Source organism: Heloderma suspectum, chromosome 3, assembly GCF_057233095.1.
Source record: "Heloderma suspectum isolate Gila_16-S chromosome 3, 16-S_ref, whole genome shotgun sequence".
NCBI lineage: Eukaryota > Metazoa > Chordata > Lepidosauria > Squamata > Helodermatidae > Heloderma > Heloderma suspectum.
Window position 1 is genome coordinate 177,995,033 of NC_139460.1, and position 20,631 is coordinate 178,015,663.

General features: G+C 44.7%; 1 protein-coding gene across 3 annotated transcripts in view; it reads left to right on the forward strand.

Annotated features, from left to right (window-relative positions):
- NSD2 (nuclear receptor binding SET domain protein 2) overlaps positions 1–20,631 on the forward strand; it is a 154,706-nt gene that overhangs the window by 34,629 nt on the left and 99,446 nt on the right. The window lies entirely within an intron of this gene.

A 20,631-nucleotide genomic window follows, 5' to 3' on the forward strand; every position in this document is an offset into this window, starting at 1 on the left:
AATTTTTTTTATGTTGCCCAATAACAAAAGTTCTCTAGGTGGTTTACAAAAGTTCTCTAGGTGGTAAAAAGTTAAAACCATACAGTGCAAAAATACAACATGAAAATAAAATCTAAAATAGAGCAAAAAAGCAACAGAATAAAACCAGCTGCCAGAGAATAGCAGCAATACAACAGATCTAAAATGTACTGAAAAACAGTGCAGTGACTTGGAGACTGTGGGTGGGATTTGTTTTCTTCCTTCCAAGCCTGGGAAGAAGGAAAGGAGAACCACGGTGGGTTAGAGTATGGGTGGGCAGAGCTCTGGCTTGTTGGATCTATTTTGGTTTTTATTAGAACTCCAAGAAGCAAAAGGCATGCACCTTCTTCTTTAATTCTAAATGTGTCTGAGTACATTCTGAGCGTAGGAACTTGTTTTCAATACTTGAATTGAACAGAGCTCACAGTCCTTTCACACAAAACTCCAGTCCTGATTACCTCAAGCTCTCTTCATTTCAACAACCTAATTTAAGTGGAAGAAGTCATTTTGTTGTTGCTATTATTGAACAGCTGAGAGTCAGAAACAATTGCCAGTCTACTGCAAATTGACCAGACATCTACCAGTATATCCTGATCTACCTTCTTACCATCCCAGGGTTAGAGGAGAGAGGGGATGCTTCACTCAGTACATAGGACTCTCTTCTTTCTTTTCCCTCCAGTCATAGAGCTTCTACAAGTGAGACCCTCAATAAACTGTTGCAGTCTCTGTGGATTGCTCCTGTTCACTGTTACAGTTAGTGATGTGACTTATCCACGTGGCCTACTGGATAGCTCTTTCATGTCTCCCCATCACCAAAAAGATCTGCTTATTCGTCCCCTTATTTCTTCTTTCCTTTCCTCCTGCTTTACAGCTGGCTAGGAAAGAAGAAAGAACTTTGGTGACTAGCTGGTCCTGAGCATCCCTCAAGGAACTAAGCCACTCAATTTTGTATTATTATAATTAGTGTTTCTGTCAGCCTGAGTTGATTTCTGTCCAGCATCTATGGAAAGAAGAACTAACCCTCAATCTGTATTCAGAGCCCCAGCAAAACCTCTTCAGCAGCCTAATCAAGAGAGAAACTGAAATAAAGGAGGAATTTGGAAGGATCTCTTACTAACAGTTGCTGGGAACAAATAGAACTTTTTGTAAGATTAGTCAGTGACTTCGGGATTCTTGGGTCTAATGATGCATCGTGAAGTTCTGATTTAGCAGACTGCTGAAGTAATTAACACACAAGGCTAGGAGAATTCATATTCTGTTTGAAATCGTTCTTGCCAGTATGATCTTGATTGTAATTAGCTCTGTTGGAATTCTGTTCAGGTGCCTTCCCTTCCTCCCTCTTTCTAGATGCATATGTTGCTACCATCGTGGCTTAATTCCAGATCTGGTTCTCTAAAAGCAGAAACAGTCAAATTGAGAGCTGGATGATAGAAGTATTCAAATGTACTATCCAGTATCTAGTATGTACTATTAATTATTACAGTTATTAGCAAAGGGCAGTATCCTATACTGCACCCACACTAGTGGAATGAACTGCCAGTGCAATAGGAACTAGAGATTCCTGAAACAACTAGTAATGAGCGATAATACTCATTTCTGAAATGGGGCAGATCAGCCGAGTTCTCAGAAGGGAGCTCCACTGGCCTGCCCCATTCTGGGAACAAGCTTTTCCTCTTGTTTCTGTGCTTATTTCTGGAACCACTAGTCCTTGTTGTGCTAGCAGTTGGTTCCACTAGCACAAAAGAACTAGCGGAGGTGCAGCGGTAGTATAGGACACTGCCCATCATCTATATCTGATTTATAAATGTATCTATACATGACATAGCATGACATGTGAACCCAGACTATTGGGCTGTTTAAGGGCTAACTGCTGAGTTAACCAGTGTTGGTTAACCACTGGGTTCTTTAGCTCCTGAACAATCCAGCGGTCCAGGTTTTCACATCACACTCGTAACCTCTGATTATGTTGATCTGAGGTTGTTTACAGAAAATGAAAGCGATGTACACAGCATGCATCCCAGCAAATTGTGGATCAATTAATTATTTGCCAACTTTATGTGTGAACTCACTCAGTGGAGAGTTAACCTAGGCAGATTGAAAGTAGCGCTTATGAGTTTAAGCTGTATTTAGCCTTCATTCCTGTAATGTATTTTTCTTGGGGTATTGCAACCCCTTTTTTTAGCACCCGAACAAATATTTAGCAATATCTGTAGACCGACAGGTGAACGCGCAAGCTGAAATTATTGTGCAAACCATTGGTCTTTTACCACTTGTAAAAATATTTTTTGCTAGTGTCCCTAATGTGAATGATCCCCAGCCTATCAGTTTGGACCATGGTGAAAAGAAGAGACAAAAATCCAGGATGTAAAAAATAAAAGTTTTATTCCTTGGAGTAGCTAGGTTAGCTATAGTGGGTTGTTAAACCCTCAAGTAACCTATAATGCCAGGGTTCAGACATTGCTTAGCAACCCCCGATTGGCCCTGATTGTGGGTTGAATACACAAAATGGCTGTGGAAAGCGCCCGGCACACGCCATGGCAAATCTTGGGTTAATTAACTCAGGATTTGCTGCTATTACATGTGAACTGGGTCTCAGACTTCAAATACCAGTCTTCTTTTTCCTAGTGATAACTTCCTTGTTTCTGCTTTCCTGATCCACCTGCCAATATATAGCAAAGTGTTTTGGTTTGGGCCTGGCAGCCAGCCCCAAATCTTTATTCATTAACATTTTATAATGCAGTGGGGGAAGATTTCAGGGTGTGAAAGAAAAAGCTTTTGCTTTTTCCTTTCCCCTCTCCCAAAACTTACCCACCCCCAAACACTTTGCGGTCCTAGAATATACTGTAGGGGTTCTTTTCCAGACTGGTGCGAGCCCTGAATAAGACCATCCCTACCCCTGTAAAGGGTGAGGGATTCACCACAACATTTTGTTGTTGGTCCCCATTTGTAATATTAAGAATACTGGAAGGGGAAGTACAGTTAAACAGGCAAGGAAGGTTCAGGCAGAAATGGACAAGAGCAATACTGTTTGCCTGGACTTCTCATGCTAGTATAGCGATAGCTCCTAAATCAGGGGAGGGCAACCTGTGGCCCTCCAGATGTCATTGGACTACAACTTCCATCATCCATCACTACTGTCTATGCCGGGTAGGGCTGATGGGAGTTGCAGTCCAACATCTGGAGGGCCACAAATTCCCCACCTCTGTCTTAAACCTAGAAGACTGCAATCCAAACAATGGGATTACTTAATCAGCTTTGAACTAAAATGGTTAGCTGGTGTAGCTTATCTTGGGAGAAGGGGATTATATTACTTTGGCCCATGAAGCACTATTCTCCTGTGTGTGTGTTTGTGTGTGTGTAGTGTTGATTCTCTTGCAACCTATTCTGTTTAGAGCTCCTTGTTTTCTATGCAAAATCCAATGCATGTCCAATAACATTTGTGCCAGTTTAATTTTACACATTGATACCTTGCTTTTTCCTTGTGTAGCTCAGGACAGCATACATGGAGTTATACTATTGTATCTTCGCCAGCATCTCTCTTAGGAAGATTACACTAAGAGAGAGTAACTTGGCAAAGGCCACCCAATGAACTTAATACTTGAATGGGGATTTCAGTTCTCTTCTCCCTGATCTATGCTAGCAGAATATCTACCAGCTTTCATTGGAACAACCAAATTCCCATCACTGTTAAAGATAGGAAGTGTGTCAAGGGAGTGCCATACATTTCCGGGACACTTGGGATATCTCTGTTAAAGAGGCAGGGTTTCCAGTATCGGGAAAAGTGGACAGGATTGGCATCAAGTGAATGGGTTTTTTACTTCTCTCCATAGGAGTCAACAGTTTCCCAAATTTGTAGGTCATATATTTTGTTCCACTGACCACATTGGGGTCCCTTGAGAACTGCCCCTATCTGCATCTATAATTCACACCTGGCCATGATGGAACCCACGAACTGGTGTCTGTGCATGTTGCATTATATTTATTCTCTCTCTCTGTCACGCACACACACACACGTACATGTATATCAACTTATTTAAACAAAATATTTATATCCTATTTGTCAGTGGGTATATTCATACAACACATCTGCAAAATGATCCATGGATGATTCTGTTGCTTTTGACTTCCTGTCATGTTCGTTTTACATCAACACTGTCCCTCACCTTCATATCTCCTATAGCCATCGTACACTAAGAACCTCCAGATTTTACAAAAACTTAAATCTGGAATTTAGAAAATGCTTAGATTATGAAATTTAGGTGAATTTGCATACATCTGTTGTACATTCATTTTGGCGCAGAATTAGAAATACACTTCTCAGGCTATGAGCAAATTAAACATTTCATGAAGCTTGGGTTATTTTATTTTGTGTGTCTCCTAATTTTGACTGGTAATTTCTGTTCAAAGCAGTTAGTGATGTCCAAATTCTTGCTGGTGGAACTTCACATTGTCTGGGCACATTGGTTTTGTAACCAGCTTTTTCCCCCTGGTTTTTGGCATTTTCCATGTAGTCTGTGCTTACCTCTCAGATTTGGTGGGGTCTGAGCTGGCAGCAACTGACAGGCAAAGGGACCTTGTGGCGGATAGTTTGATGACCCAGTATGTGGTGGCTAGAATTATGCAAACTTCATGTTGGGGAACATTAGGAAAAGAATGGGAAAAAAACCTGCCATTATCATAACACTTTTATACAGATCTATGGTGCAAAGACATCTGAGATACTGTGAACAGAGTTGTGGCCACTTAGAGCTGGGAGAGGTACAGAAAAGGGCAACTCAAATGATCACAGGATTGGAGTAACTCCCCAGTGAGAAAAGGTTACAGCATTTGGGTCTCTTTAGCATACAAAAACAGTGAGTAAGGGGGGGACATGATAAAGGTGTATAAAATTATACATGGTGTGGAGAAAGTAGATAGACGTTTTCTCCCTCGTAATACTAGAACCTGGGGTCATCCAATGAAGCTGAATGGTGGGAGATTCAGGACAGATAAAAGGAAGTAGTTCTTCACTGAGTGCATAGTTAAACTATAGAATATGCTATGGCCATTGCTACCACAAGATGTAGTGATGGCCACCAGGTTGGATGGCTTTAAAAGGGGATTAGAGAAATTTACGGAGGATAGTGGACACTAGTCATGATGGCTTTGTATAACCTCTGCAGTATGCCTTTGAATACCCGTTTCTGTGGAACAGAAGCAGGACGGTGCTGTTGCCCTCATGTCCTGTGGACTTTCCATCCAACAAGGTTTGCCACTATGTAAAGAAAACTAGATAGGCCTTTGGTTTGTTCCTGCACAGCTCTTTTTCATGTTCTTGCAAACAACCTTTGCTTCAATGTCTTTTATATAAGTGATGTGATTGGCAGGAGGTCATAGATTTAATTTTAAGGTTATATAATTGTTGGGTCAGCTTTAATATCCAGATTTCAATTTAAACCAGGCATACACATACACACACAGAAAATTTTAAAATGATTTAAACCTTTAATTTAAATTATAGAAACTGATTTAGAAATCATTTATTTCTATCCGTTCTGGTTAGAGCTACTTGGTTTTTTTAAAGTATATATGATAATAATTTTATATTGGGCCATGAGGCTGATTTTTCTGTGCTCTTTTGTGCCTGTGAATTGTAAACTGAAAATGCTTAACTGTCCATGCATTTAAAGCTAAATCTGCAGACAGGGCATAAGCCCGTATTTGCTCCCCACACATACAGCAAAAAGATTGATTTATCTTTAAAAAAAAACAAGGCTAATTTTATTGAACATTAAAGAAAAATACAACCACAATATGCACCCATTGGAAGCCAGGCAATAGGTATAGTATAATCATAAAACAAAAAAGGGCACCGTGAGGTTGCTGACATTGTTCAATAAATATGGGGAGGGGAAAGGACTGTAATTCAGTGGCAGAGCACACGCTTTGCATATAGAAGGTCCCAGGGCCAAATCCTGGCATCTCTGAGTAGAGCTTGGAAAGACTCCTGCCTTGAAGTCCTGGACAGCCAGTGTAGATAATACTGAGCTTGATGTATCAGTGGTCTGACTTAGTATAAGAATGAATCCTATTTAAAATACGAGAAATTAGCAGTACAAACAGAATATAACCAAAAATTAATTAAATTGTTCTATTATAAAGAAAGAAACCTGTGCTACAAAGGAATATGAATTTATTTCTTCTCAGTTGGGGAGATGTGGAGCAGGGACAAAAGGGTTTGCTTCCAATTCCATAGAAGGCAGGGCCAATAAAAAATGTACATACTGGGAAGAGGAGGAAAACCTTTTCAGTCTTGGCTCTGCCTTCTACAGAAGAGCAGGGTTAACCGTTTGTTCCCAATCTTCTTGGGAGCGTAGAGTTGTTCTCCTTTTTGTATCACCTTTTGTCATTTCATAGACAAGGACAGTAGGAATTGTTTTATTTTGTTCTATTATCTAGGGAGTCTTCCTTGTGGGGGCCTTCCTTCCTTTTACGGCTGTTGCCTTAAAAAAAAATCATGATAGTTTTCCTTCCTACGGAGAGTAGGGAGGGGTTGAAGTCAGATGCCCATGAGAGCCCCTCCAATGAACAGCCTTTACTGGAGGGAATGCTCAGAACCACAGTACTGCCTAGTCCCTCAGCATTTACCAGTTTGACCCGGTAAGCCAGCCTTATTTTGGCTAGTCCTACTAGTGCAGATGGGACATAGGCATTAGATACTGCTGCTGCCACTGTGCTCAATTCTAATCCCCTTAGGCATGGCAAGTAAATAGCCGACAGGATGTATTTGAGCTGGGAGGAACGAGTGAGCCCTCGTGCGTGACATCTTTCCACCCTAGCTTCAGCAGGAGCAGCATTGTTGGAGCCTCTGCTTCATCGAAAGGGATGGCGATTGCAGTCCCTGGGTGGCTCCATACACTAGCGGAGGAGGGGCCCTGGATGCAATCAGATCTTTTACATCTTAAAAAGGACATGGTCCATGAGGTAGAGGAGAACTGCCTAGGGCTAATTCTAATCTAGAACTAGGGTCCAAGGAAGTTTCTGATAAGGAGGATCCTCTTGTTTCAATACTCATTCAGTGCAGGTTGTTTAACCTGGAGACTTCTATTGCTTTGGCTAACATCATCAAAATGGAAAATTAAACATTCCACAAACTATTCGTGCTGAACTGGCTGATGTGGAGCTACTGGGCGCAGGGAAAATTTTCCCATAGGACACACGATCAACCTCAGTGGTGCCCTAATTTATTCATTAATAGTATTCAGGCTGAGTCGAAAGACCCTCCTGGGTCTGCAGCAGGTCATAATTTTCACAAAAAGTATATATTCACTTTCCTGTGGGACAATTGAGTCTCTGCAAGCGCTAGTGATGAATGCCCCCGTGGTTACCTTGACATCCAAGAATGTAATGCCTAGGGAAGGCAGGGAATCCTTCTCTGGCTCCCGTGGCCGCAAAGTGGATTTGGCTTTAAACACCTCAATTGGCCATCTGTGCAGCTACTTCAGATTCCATGATTGCAAGGGCCTCAGTTTTGTGGGCAAGAGCTTTGATCCTTGAGGTACCATTCCATTCTAAGCACCTCCATGAGGGCTTTATCTCATGACTATCCCTTTCAAAGGGGAAAGCTTTGGGGTGAATCTATTGCTGGTTGAAAATAAGGAAAACAAGAAGGCTTTGCTTTCTGCACCAAAAAAGGAGGAGGCTAGGCAAAAGAAAATGACCACACAGTCCTTTCAGGGCAGGCCTTTCAGCACCCCACCATTATCAGCAGCTATTTAAGTTTTTATGGTTAGGACATCAATTCTCCAAGTCTGTTTCCCACAGAAGCACCCCAGAAAGCCCTCTGTTGCCAACCAGGTTCCCATGGAAGGTAGGCCAAGTCTATTCAAACAGGCCTGGTAGCTCTCCTTGATCTCCTCACGCTCTCAGAGTCCTGTAAAGCAGCAAGGAGTCCTAGAAGCCATTTGTCATTTATGCAACATAGCAAGTAAATTTCCCAAATATCCTCTGGGGTGCTCTCCATCTTTTTCATGGTCCAAAAAAAAATTGGAAAGCAATGTCAGATCTGAATTTTCTCAGCTTGTTTTTGGAACAGAAAATTCAAGATGGAAACCCTCAGAAGGATTGTGGAGGCTCTTCAGCTTGGGGACTGCATGGTATTGATCAACCTGACAGAGATGTACTTGCTTCTCCCCATCAAGCTTATCCACAAGCAGTCATGGTGCACCTCAAGGTCCAGAGAATTTATCTACTCTTTTATTTATCATACCTACCCCTATTTAGATAACCTACTCATCAGGTCTTCATCACTCCAGAGTGTGGAGAACATTCTCAGGAGAACATTGACTTGCTTTTCCAACCACGGATTAATGTTCCATCTGTCCGAGGGACATAGTGCACATGTCGCCAATGTGTTTACAACACCTGTGCATCATACTAGACATAAAACAGAGCAAACTCTGTTTATCACAAGAGAGTGTTGAACATTGTCCACACCATGTTGTCCACCCTGGTTTCACAGTTTTCCACTCTCATGGGCCTTGCCTGCCCCCAGGGACTCATGATAGTTACAATGGATTCAGTATCCTGGGCATGATTCTATTCCAGGAGCTTGCAGTGGTTCCTATGCAGATTCCAGACCCAGATCCTGGAAAGGAAGCATATGAAGCTGGTCTCACCATCAGAGGTAACCAACTCTCTGTCCTGGTAGTTAAACCAGAGGAATCTGTCCCTGGGCAAGCCCCCGGAGCCAACCAGAATACAGGTCACTGCCGATGCCAGCCTCACAGGATGTGGAGCTCATTCTCTTTCCAGAATTGCACAGGGCACCTGGACGTTGAAAGAGAACTCCTGTCCCCTCAACTGGCTGGAGTTGAGAGCCATCTGATTAGCACTGAGAGCCTTCACAGAAACATGTCCTGATCCGAAAAGCCCATGTGATGTGGCAAAGAGGGACACAGTCCAGCACCCTGCAGAAGGAAGCCACTCTGTCGGCATAGAAGAATCCATTTTCCATCCCAGCAGAACATCTCTAGGGAGTGCTCACCGTATGGTCTGAGTACCTGAGTAGAAAGAAAGTAGACCAGAGCTAATGGATTCTGCACCATCAGGACTTCCAAGTCATAATAGGTCGCTAGGGTCTTCCAGTCCTTGATCTCTTCACAACAAAAGCAAATGCAAGAGTGGAAAGGTTCATGTCACATTATCAAGACAAGCAAGCAGTGGTGATGGAAGCTGTACACTCAGATTGGCTATAGGGGCTCCTCAACACCTTCCCTCTGATCACAAGAGTTCTGTGCAGCTCTAGGTACATGATTGCTCCCCGGTGGCCCAGGGTGGCCTGGTTCTCCAACCTGGTAGAGCTCAGTCGCTTCCCACTGTGAGGATTGCCAGCACATCCAGTTCTGATCTTACAAGCTTCAATACTCCATCCAGACCCAGACACACTCCAGCTTTCCACATTGAGATTGAATGGAGGCAACTCTTAGATGTTGTCACACTATGACTGGGCTCGCATGATGTGATAACCCACCATGGGCAGCCAGCCATGGTAGGTTGTCGGATTGTCCAGACTTGGTGCGTTTTTTGCGGGGTGTCTTATTTTTCACAAACAAGCCACCCTGAGAAACCATGGCTTCTTGTAGGGTTGTTCGTGCCCGTGGTGGGTTGTCATGTTGTCCAAACCTGGGAGAGTGATTTTATCGTGGGTTGCCAGGATTCTGCTACAGAGCCACTTGGCAAGAGCGACAAAAAACATTGCCGTGCCTCTCATTGCAAACAATCTTGCTTGTCGAACTCTGCCTAGCAGCATTCTCCTCCCCCACCTCCACTTCTCAGTGAACTAGTATTTTCTAATCCATGTGAGCCATCTGTGTGTAATCTACCCAGTGACCTTGAAGGAGCTTGTTGTCCTGCCAGCTTTGGTTGTGTTTTCAATCCACCCTTCCTCAGCCCCCCGCAGCAAGGTTTTTGAAAGGATTCTCCTGGAGAAGAGTCATCTAATTTTGTAAGTGAAGTCACTTATTCATTAGTTCATATTTCACAATCCATTAACATGATGTTGTGTGTAAAATTTATTTTCATTTTTGCAACGGAACAGGACAAATATTAACACATGTGCACACACATCGCCTTTTTGGTGAAATCTAGCCACTGGAGCCCTAACCTATCCTTCCCCCTAATGGCCTTGCCTGCGCATGGGAAATATTCCTCCATCACCCACCCACCCACCCGAGTTGGAATCGCTTGACTCAGATTCAGTTGCTTCGGGTAGTTTAGGAGGAGGAGTCTGCAAAGCTTGCAGTGTTTTCTTGCTAAAGTGACTTGCTCCCCATACACCACCATGGATCCTGCAGAGGAAGCAGGCACTGAATCCTCACCACCACTCTTCCGGCAAGATCTCTATACACAAGCATCGCAGGAGTCTGGTTGCGATGCGTCTGTGACCCTTGGCGAGGCAGAGGAAGCACAACAGCATCAGAGTTTGGGCACATTTCTGGACCGAGGCTGAACTTGGCACATTCATAGATCTCTGGATAAGTCCAGAGGCCCCAGAACAGCTGCTGAACACCAGGCATGATTCTCTTTTCCCTTGGTTTTCTGAGCAGATGTTACTGCAGGGCTGCTCTCACACCCCTGCTCAGTGCAAGGAGAAGCTGCATGGGCTGGAGAAAAGGTTTAAGGAATTTACAACTCTCAACAAGCGCTCAGGCATCATGCTGCACACCATGCTGTTCTGTGGCAAGTTTGAGACTATCCTATATGGTTGGAGGGACATGACTCCCAGTTATATTGCTGGCAGAGATAGTCGCTTGGCCCACTCTCAGAGAGTCCGGTACTGGCCCATGAAGAGCTGCCAGTCTCCAACCTGTGATTTCTCCTCCCCAACTCCAGGCATGTCAAGACAAACTGAGCCCTATAAAGCAAGGACAATCATTTCCAGTGCGTCCACTCTCTGGAGTGGGCACCTGTCTCTGGAGGAGGAGGAGCAGCGAGTGTGTCACACTATTATTGATCTAGATGAGCTTGTTATGCACTCTCTCACTAATACTGGTGATCCCCCTGAAGATCGTGAAAGTGATCTTGACTGTCTCAGATGAGGGGGAGAGCCCAGTCATCACCCCTAGCTGTGGACTTGGTACGCCTTTTCACAGAGCCAAGCAACTCCTCCTTCCCTGGTGTTCCCTGGGAGGAAGCAGGGTGGGTGGGAAGAGGCTGAAGCCACAAATCCACCCAAAGAAGAGCAGCCAACAGAACCCCTGAGACTGGCAGCTGCCGAGCCCACAGGAATGAGGGAAGATCAACTGGAGGAAGAGCTGCCCCTAGCCAATGCACGAAAGCCAATGCATCTCTGTATCAAGTGTAAAACTGCCCAGGTTTGGCTCACAAGGTCAGTGCCACTGAAGCGACAGGGGAGCGCACATAGAACCTTTTCAGGGAAATGAACAAGTAGGAACATAGAAGAAGGGCCAGTGAACATCTAGTGGTTATCTGGTCATCTTGGACAGTAGCTAACAGCATCCGTGCATCAGGTGAATCTGTGTGTGAAGGAGTGGCAGCCTCGGACCTTTTATTTGATAGGGTGATGAGGGATCAAATTGCCACCTTTGACAGGTAGATGGAAGTACTTCGAAGCTTGACAACAGCCCTGCAAGCTGCTGTGCAAGGCCAACAAGCGCAAGCTCCATACCAGCCATATCCTTACGTGTCCCTGCAGCAGTTTCTTCCTCTCCCTAGCCCTCATCATCATAATCATCAACATCCTCTTGTACCACCACTGCCTCAACCTTCAGGCCAGCAGCAGCCTGAATATGTGCCCTTCCAGCTACTCTTTCCAGTGGTCCCTATAGTGGATCTATTGGTTGCACCACACTGTGGCTTAGAAGCGATTGAATAAACCCCAGAGCCAATGGTAGATATGGAGGAAGCAGAACTCTAAGATGTCTGAGGAACAGTCGTTGCCAGCCCCGTTCTTCCAGATAGGCAGGCATGGGAGAAGAGCATCGACATGGAAAAGGAGCAGGTACACAGTAGCTCCTTCTTCCCATCCTTTATGCTACTCTCAGTTCCTGTATGCACCCGTTTTCAATTCCTATTCCCCTTCTGTTTGTTACTGAAGAAAAACTAATGCAGAGATGCTTGGCCAGGCGTTCTTTCAAGGACAGTAACAGACTGCAAAATGCAACATTGTTGTGCGACTGCACTGGGAATTTCATTGGTGCGAGGTGGACCAAAGGGGGAATTGGGGATGGTTCACTTTCATTTCTGGAACTATGGATGCCGGTCATACCAGGGAAAATGTAGTAGCTCACTTAAAACTTAGATCACCTGTCAGCACCGATGAATCTGTCGCCTTAGGCACAATGGTGCATTACCACCTGCTATGTTATCAGCATGATGTTGTGATATGGGGGGGGGGGTGAATCGTGATCACTAAGCACATGTTCTAAAGCATTTATTTCTGTTTCTTCTATTTTTGTCTTTATCTCCATCTTTGCTCACTGTTTCCCCCATCCTTAATCCGATTTATTAGCCCACCTCCCAGTTCACCTTTTTGAGAAGTGGTACCTACTGCTCTGCAGGTATCAAAGCAAACATTGAACTTGGTCTATGAACCAAAACTTGCTTGTTTTCAGGCCCAGCAGCACCAACAGGGATAAGCCCCTGCTCCCCGGTCCAGCTTCCAGCATAGATCATCCACCAAGGTGACCAAAACAGTCTTTGTCCCATTAGCAGGCCTGAAGCCAGATTAAAATCTAGCTAATCTGCTGGATCTCTCAGTGGCTTTTGACACCATTGACCATGGTGTCCTTCTGACTTTTGTCCAAATCCGTCTCATCCAAGAAAGAAAATATGGTACACCCTGGATGTGCATAGGGTGATAAGGATATACTTCAGTCATAGGCAGACCTCAAGGTGCACAGAGGCACTGCTTGTCTCCTAGAGAAAAGGGGACCAAGACTGTTAAGTTAACAAGGTCCACTATCAGTAGGTGGGTTTGTGACTATATGTCCTAAGTATACTCATCCCAACATCAAACCCCTCCAGTGGCTATTACAGAAGTGCTGCATCTTCAGTGGCACTACAAACTAAAGTGCCCCTAGAAGACATTTGAATGTCCATCGACCTTCATAAATGTCAGGTCTGGGATGTGGGCGGCAGGCGTCCTTGTCAGGAACACCGGGACAAGGAGGGATGGAGGTGGGCAGAGAGCAGAGGTTCCCTGGGCAGGGGTTAGATCCAGGCATGGTAGGGCTACAGACAAAAGCAGAGTCCAAACAGGCAGGGGTCAAGAACCAGCAAGGCATAGCAAAGATCAGGAACAAGCAACTGGGACACAATGCTGCCACCACAATGGCTTGTGTTGCTGTGGCAAGGTTTGAAGGGAAAAGGAAGCTCTTTATAGGGCTCCCTGAGGCTCCCAGCTGGTTAGCATTAGAGGACCTGGGAGCACCTGCAGGGCCAGGGCCTAATCCTGCAAATATTGTGAGCCAAGCTGTCTTCTATGGCCCCCAGGTGGAGCTGCAGAGCTTCTCAGACTGAGCAGATCCTGACAATATGGCACTATAAAATATATGTTTGCTTCTGTTGAAGCATCTTTTGAGTGTACAGTCCTTCAGCAAGTTTTATAATTGAGACCCAGCCTTCATGGGATACAGCTCTGATATAACCCTTCCCTCCCAGCTCCACTTCCTTGCTAACAGTGAATGGAAAGTCGGACATACTGTGAAGTGGTGTTCTGGTCAGTGAGGTGTGATGCAGGGATCCTCTCCCTGAATTGTACAAAAAAAGGGGGGGGGCATTGTTTAAAGGGGTTACTACTTCATGTTTGTGCAGTAACCCTACATAGTTACATAGGGACTCTGCTGGACATCCCTCTGCTTTTTCTATCTCTGTTTGATATATTACAGTTTTCCATTTTGTTTGAATAGTTTTATCAATTTGTTAAGCTCTTCTGGAAGCTGCAAGTCCTGCGACTAAAAAGGGAGTCCTCCCCTTCCTGGTATGTATGACAGTTTTTGATTGGCCATGCCTTCTACAGAAGTGGGAGTTAACCTTTTTCTCTTTGCTCCACATCTCGCTAACCAGAATGCCACTTCACGCTAAGTCCAACTTTTTGTTTTGCTTTTTGATATGGGAAAGAAACAACAAAAAAGCCATTTTAGGTGTAGAGAGCTGCATTGCTCCTGCCATCAGGTATGTTATCGGAGACCGCGATCCACAAATAAGCTTGCCATGCTTGTCATTGTAGTGTGCCATCACCTTCTGATGAGCATAATAAGCCCAACCTAGCCCTTATCCTCCCCCTGCCCTGGTGCTTGCAGCTGGGATGGGGCATCATTCCCACAGTTTCACTCTACTTTAGAGACCAAGGGAAGTCAGAGTCTAGTCTGTGTCATTCTGTGCCTCTGTGAACTCTAAGGTGTTCTTAGCACCTTAGAAATATAGCATAACTGAGAATGATCCCTACTTCTCATCAGCTCTATGCTCAGGATCAGGGCTGGGGTTCTTGTGCAGCATTGTGCTTTGGGGATACTCTTAGTGTTTCAAAAGTGTAGTGTGGAAGAGATTAGCTTCAGCCTTTCTCTTGACTTAGAGCTGGGCAGGGAGGGGATCAGGCGATTGTCTCTGACCTTATGTTGAGTTCCAGAAGCAATTGAAGAGCAGTTCAAGGTTGGGAACAAGCCCCTGCCCCCTCCCCCATTGAGGGAAGGGCAGAGTCCTGGCAAGCACAATTTTTGTCTGACTACAAAGGCCAGCCAAAATTGATGGATCCCTGATCTTAATGCTGGGAAAATAGCAACTGTTGCATTCCTACCTGTTGTGCAGCTTTTAAATGTTAGTGCCCGGTAGAACTATTGTGGCTACTCTGGTTCCTAGAGGGCCTAGGAACAGGAGGGGCTGTGAGTTGTGGACAGGCAAGTAGGTTGCTGTTTTTCTTCTGGGCCTATTCATGTGCCTGTAACCTGTGCCAGGCATAAATAAATTAAAGAGGTGAAGCCTTTTCTAGCAGAAAGATTAAGCGATGGGAGAAGATTTATCTGCTTAATTTCTTTTTGTCTGCTGCTGTTAAAATCACAGTTGGAGGCTAGTGGGGAAATGTACGGGAACTTTGAAACATGAGGATTGTAAGCCACAGTTCAAAGGGGCCATAAAAATTGCCATTTCTAATCTGGATAGGGCTTTTCCATCTTTAAAAGGTACATAAAAGTGAAAATCTTGGGTATTATCAGCATACTGGCAGTACTGAACCTCAAAACTCCAAACAGTCTCTCCCAGCGGTTTCATTTACATATTAAATAACATGGGGGATATGATGGAACCCTGAAGCCAACAGGCCAATGGCTATGGCGTCAAATAGGAATCCCCCAGCACCATCTGAAATCGCTCCTCTAAGAAGTACCGGAGCCAATGTATAACAGTACCTCCCAGCCCCATCTCAGACAGACACCTCAGAAGGATACCATGGTCAATGGTGTCAAAAGCTGCTGAGAGATCCAGAAGAACCAACAGGGACACACTCTCCATCCAGTTCTCAGCATAGATCATCCACCAAGGTGACCACAACAGTCTCTGTCCCATTAACAGGCCTGAAGCCAGATAGAAATGAATCTAGATAATCTGCTTCATCCAGAAATGGCTGGAGCTGAGAAGCCACTATGTGCTCCAACACCTTGCCCAAGAATGGAATAGTGGAGAATGGACTGAGGTTTTTTCTAAGAAAGGTCTTACCATGACCTCTTTTAGGCAAGACGGAATCATAACTTGCTATAAGGAGACATTCACCACTACCCTTACCCACTTAGTCAGCCCTTCCTACAACTGCTTTTATAATCCAGGAAGGGCAAGGGTCCAGCACACAAGTGGTAGGCCTCACCTCTCCAAGGATCATATCTGCATCCTTGGGTTGTACAAATGGAAAAGTATGGATTATGACTGGACAATCGGGGACAAAATTCCATCCATTGGACCTGTACAGATTACAGATAAATGTTATCTGCGAAGTGTTGTGCAAAGTGGTTACAACAGGCTATCAAGTGGTTCACCTCTTTTTCTTGCAGGCCAAAGCGTAATAGGGCTTTGATCACCCAAAAAAGATCCACTGAGTGACTGTGCAGACACATTAGTTGCACAGAAGAACAGTAAATTTGCTGCCCTCACTGCCAGAGAGTTGGCTTTAAAATGAGTTCTAGCCCGTGTTTAATTGGACTCATTCTGAGGTTTTTTGCCAATGGTGATGAAGTCTGTTGGGGAAAGTGTGTGTGTGTCAGTGAGTAGGGGGAAGGCTCTGTGTGTAGGGGGAACCCCCACCTGCCACTGACTCTGGCCATGGCCACTGCCAGCCTATGGTCCCTGGCCTGACACCCACCACATGTGGTGAAAAAGGTTGCCCAGTTCTGATATAGACTAAGACAGAGCCATGCTGGCTGGGAATGATGGGAGTAGAATCCAATGCATCTGGAACAGGGTGGATAAGAAACAGTGATTTAAAAAACCCTTTCAGATTTTTAAAATTTTAATCACGTCTTTTTTACTTAAAGCAGATGTTTTTATTTTTAAAGAAATCATAAATAAAATATTAAATTTCTCTCTCATTTAAAAAATAATAATTTAGGGAGCAATCCTATCGCCGCTTCACAGTGGTTAGACGGCCATAGGATATCGTGTTATCCAGGAACCGACCTTGGAGCCCATGCTCCAAGGTTGGTTCCTGGAGAACTGACCTCCCCCCCACTTCCACGCTGCCTCGGAGGCAGTGCGGAATGGCCCCGTCCTCCGTGCTCGCAAGAGGACAACGGAGCGGCCGAAAAGGGGCGTGGCTGGGGGCATTCCGGGGCGGGGAGGGCAGAAATGCCTGTACGACACATCCAACGTGTCGTACAGCGGCCTTCTTCCCCACTCCATCCTCCCGCAGCTAGACAGCCGTAATTGGCTGTCTAGCTAAAAATGCAAGGCAAGAGAAGTGCGGAGGGAACGATCCCCTCTGTGCTTCTCCTGCCCTGTTTTGGACAGGCGGTCGCCTCCGAGTTCAGAGGTGGCCACCTATCTGGATATGATTGCACCCTTAGTTACAGTTAAGTCTCATCACAAACATGCTATGCCTATACTTACATCCTCATAAAAATGAATTAATGGCCCTGTCACACTCACACAATGTTAGGAAATTCAGCCAAACGTGGGCATTTATTTTAATTTTCCATCTTATTAAAATGGCCCTGTCTAGCCTAACTACCTGTTCTTGCTTCTTGAAAATTCTGGGCTTTCCACTAATATTTCTCTGACCAAAGTTACATGGGCAAAGACGCTGGTTGCATAGGATTGTTGTTGTTTGGTGCTTATGCGATGGTGGATCTTCACCGTGCAAGGCAGAGGAGTCAGTTAAGGCAGATAGACAATATAGCAGGGTGGCTTAAAAAATTAAAAAAAAATTAAAAATCCGAAAAATGGATGTTTAAAATTGTAAATGAGATTTTACAAAAAGTAAATACTAAGTTTCTCTTAAATGACATTAGCTATACAATTGATCTCTAAACCAAATCAAGGTCTCTACCAGCCAAATTGTGCTGTCAACCTCAAACTGTCATGGGTGCTGGTCATAAGAAAGACCCTATATGGGAATATTTAAAAGACATTGACCGGATTCACACGTCACAATAAGCCATGGTGGTTTATAAGCTACTCACAGTAGGTTATAAACCACCACGGCTTATCATTTTGTCTGCAAGTGGGTTTCCCCTGACAGGGTGGCTTGTGCCACTCTGATAAGCCACAGTCTATGGGGACGTTTATTTAAACCACTGTAGCTTATTGTGTTGTCTGGCACTCCACAGTGACTTAAAGAGTGGTTTAAACATTGCCTACGGAATCGCTTGGCAAGAGCGGTCAAAACTGCTGCTGCCGCTCTGTTTCAGCCAGCAGATCTCTGTTTCTGAGATCTACCTAGCAGCCAGGAACAGATAGTTGCTGACAAAAGCTCTAAACCACCCCTGAAACACCAAAATAGCGATACTGTGCTACCTTGACATAGTGCAAAGTAAAAATAAGGAGCAGCATCATACAGCGCCAATTGCCCTATATCCCAAGTGCACAATGGCAAAATAGCGCTACTGCACTAACATGACATAGTGAAAAGTAAAAAGTACAAGCTGCTCTGTATAGCTCCAGTTGCCTTATCTCCAAGTGCCCAACTACGAAATAGTGAATGAGTGAAACAGCGCTACTGCAAAATAGCGCTACTGGAATGTAGTGCACAGTGGGAAAAGAAGCCTGTGTCAAAAGTGCGCCACTGCCAGTGGGGGGAACGAAAGGAATGGGGGGAGGACACAGGGTTTTTATGGTGCATTTGGTGCATCCCTACTAGGGGAAGCTTTGTATGAAGTTTTGTCCCGACCCTATGAACTTCCTAGGGTTTATAGATGCAAATCTTTTGGTGCAAATGCGGTTTTCGCTCCTTTCAGCGGCTTGGAAAGAGGAACTATGGTGTGAGGGCAGGCGGGGAGTGGTATCCAACACAATGGAAGCTGGGATACTATCCTGGCCAAGCGGGAGGACTGTAGAGGGAGGAGGGGTGGGAGCGAGGAAAATAAGCTATGCGTAGTAGCTTATTAGTCCGATCCTGTTGTGGATACAGTAGCTTATAAACTACTGTGAGTAGCTTATAAACCACCATGGCTTCAAGTGATGTGCGAATCTTCCCATCCCTTCTATAGGTAAAAGATGTAAAATATATACAGTGAGTCAAAGAGATGCAAGGCCTGCTTCTAAGAATGAAACAGTGAAAACAATGCTCTATTTAGTTGTAAATTAACATGGTTTAGTGCTCAGATTTGCACCATTGTTCAGAAGATATATGAAATAGTTTCTTCTTGATTTAAATTGATCAACCAGGATCTGGAAGGACACCAAATTGGGGAAGGCTGTAGTAAAATAAAATGGTAATGTAGGAACATCCCAGGCTTGGGCGATATAACATTTAATCCCAAGGAAACGTATGTAGAATTTGAACAATTTTATTCTAATCTATTTATCTTTGTTTGTGTTTCAGCCCCCTTTGGAGGGGGATTCCCCCTGGAATGTGAAAATCATAGATCAGTTTAAGTAATGAGCATTGATGCAAAAACTTGCCTGGCTACATAGGGTTAGCCAGTGAAAGCCAGCGTGGTAGTTAGAGTGTTGGATTGGGAGTTCGGAGATCCAGGTTTTAGTCTCCCCCTTGGCCATGAAGCTCACAGGGTGACTTTGGGCTGACTCTCAGCCTAACCTACCTCAAAGGGTTGTGAGGATAAAATGGAGAGGAAGAGGATCATGTACGCCACCTTGGACTCCTTGGAGGAAAGGTGGAATATAAAAGTAACAAATAAATAATAAATTAGGGATGTACGAAAGTCACTTACCTTTTCGCAGCTTGGCTTCGCGGTGGGGGGGAGGCGCTTCACTTTTCCCCCCGAAGTTCAGGCGAAGGGGGGGAGGCTTCCCGCCTCGCCCGGCCGAAATTCAGGCCGGGGAGAAGCGCCCCGTCTCCCCGGCCACGAAACAAAAAGTAAAAAAAAAAAAAGACCCCGTGATAGGCTACGTGACGATTTACGTAGCCTATCACGGCTAGATTTCCAAAGTCAGCCGTGATAGGCTACGTAAATCGTCACGTAGCCTATCACGGGTGACTTTGAAAAACAAAAACCCGCGTACGCAAATGGCGGCGGCCCATGGGCGTTGCCATTTGCGTTCCTTATTTTGGCACGTCTAGTCTACGTAAAGATTTACGTAGACTACGGCGAAAATAAGGGCAATGCAAATACCCCTTAGACATGCCAAAATAAGGAACTAAGTAATAGTTCCTATTACTTAACAAAATAAGACGTGCCAAAATAAGCCCTTTAGACGTGCCAAAATAAGGAACACGAATGGCGGCGCCCATGGGCCGCCGCCATTTGCGTATGCGCTTTTTTTTTTTTTTTTTTCAAAGTCACCCGTGATAGGCTACGTGACGATTTACGTAGCCTATCACGGCTGACTTTGGAAATCTAGCCGTGATAGGCTACGTAAATCGTTACGTAGCCTATGCACGGGTGTGTGGTTTTTTTTTACTTTACTCTTTTCTTTTTTTTTTGCAATGGCGGCGGCAGCAGCTGGTCGGGAGACCGGCCGCCGCCCGCGCTGAACCGCCGCCGGGAGGGACATTCGCCAAAGGTAAGTCCCGTCCCGGGGGGGCCGGCGGGGCGGAGAATTTCACCACCGATTTCGGGGGGCCGAATGCGTTGGCGCTTGGCCCCCCGAAGATTCGGGGAGAAATTCTCCGCCATCCCTATAATAAATCAATAGATAGTGGGTTACATTTTTTCCTTTCATTCTACGGCAACATGAGAAGGCTTGTATTATTAATAGCGTGGCATTGCCCAAATATGATTACACACTGATATTATTGCTAGTTTAGAAGAACGTAAAGAATCCATGGAGGTACTCCTTAATATCATTTCTGCTTTGGAAAACATCAAGAATCCATGAAGATTCTATCTCTAGTTGCCAAAACAGCATGACAAGATTTCCTTTTTTTTTTTTTTTCAGCATCCTAGAGAAGTTTGGGAGACTTTCTGAGTTCTTAAGTGGATTAAATCGTTCTACAAGAAGCCTCTCCCA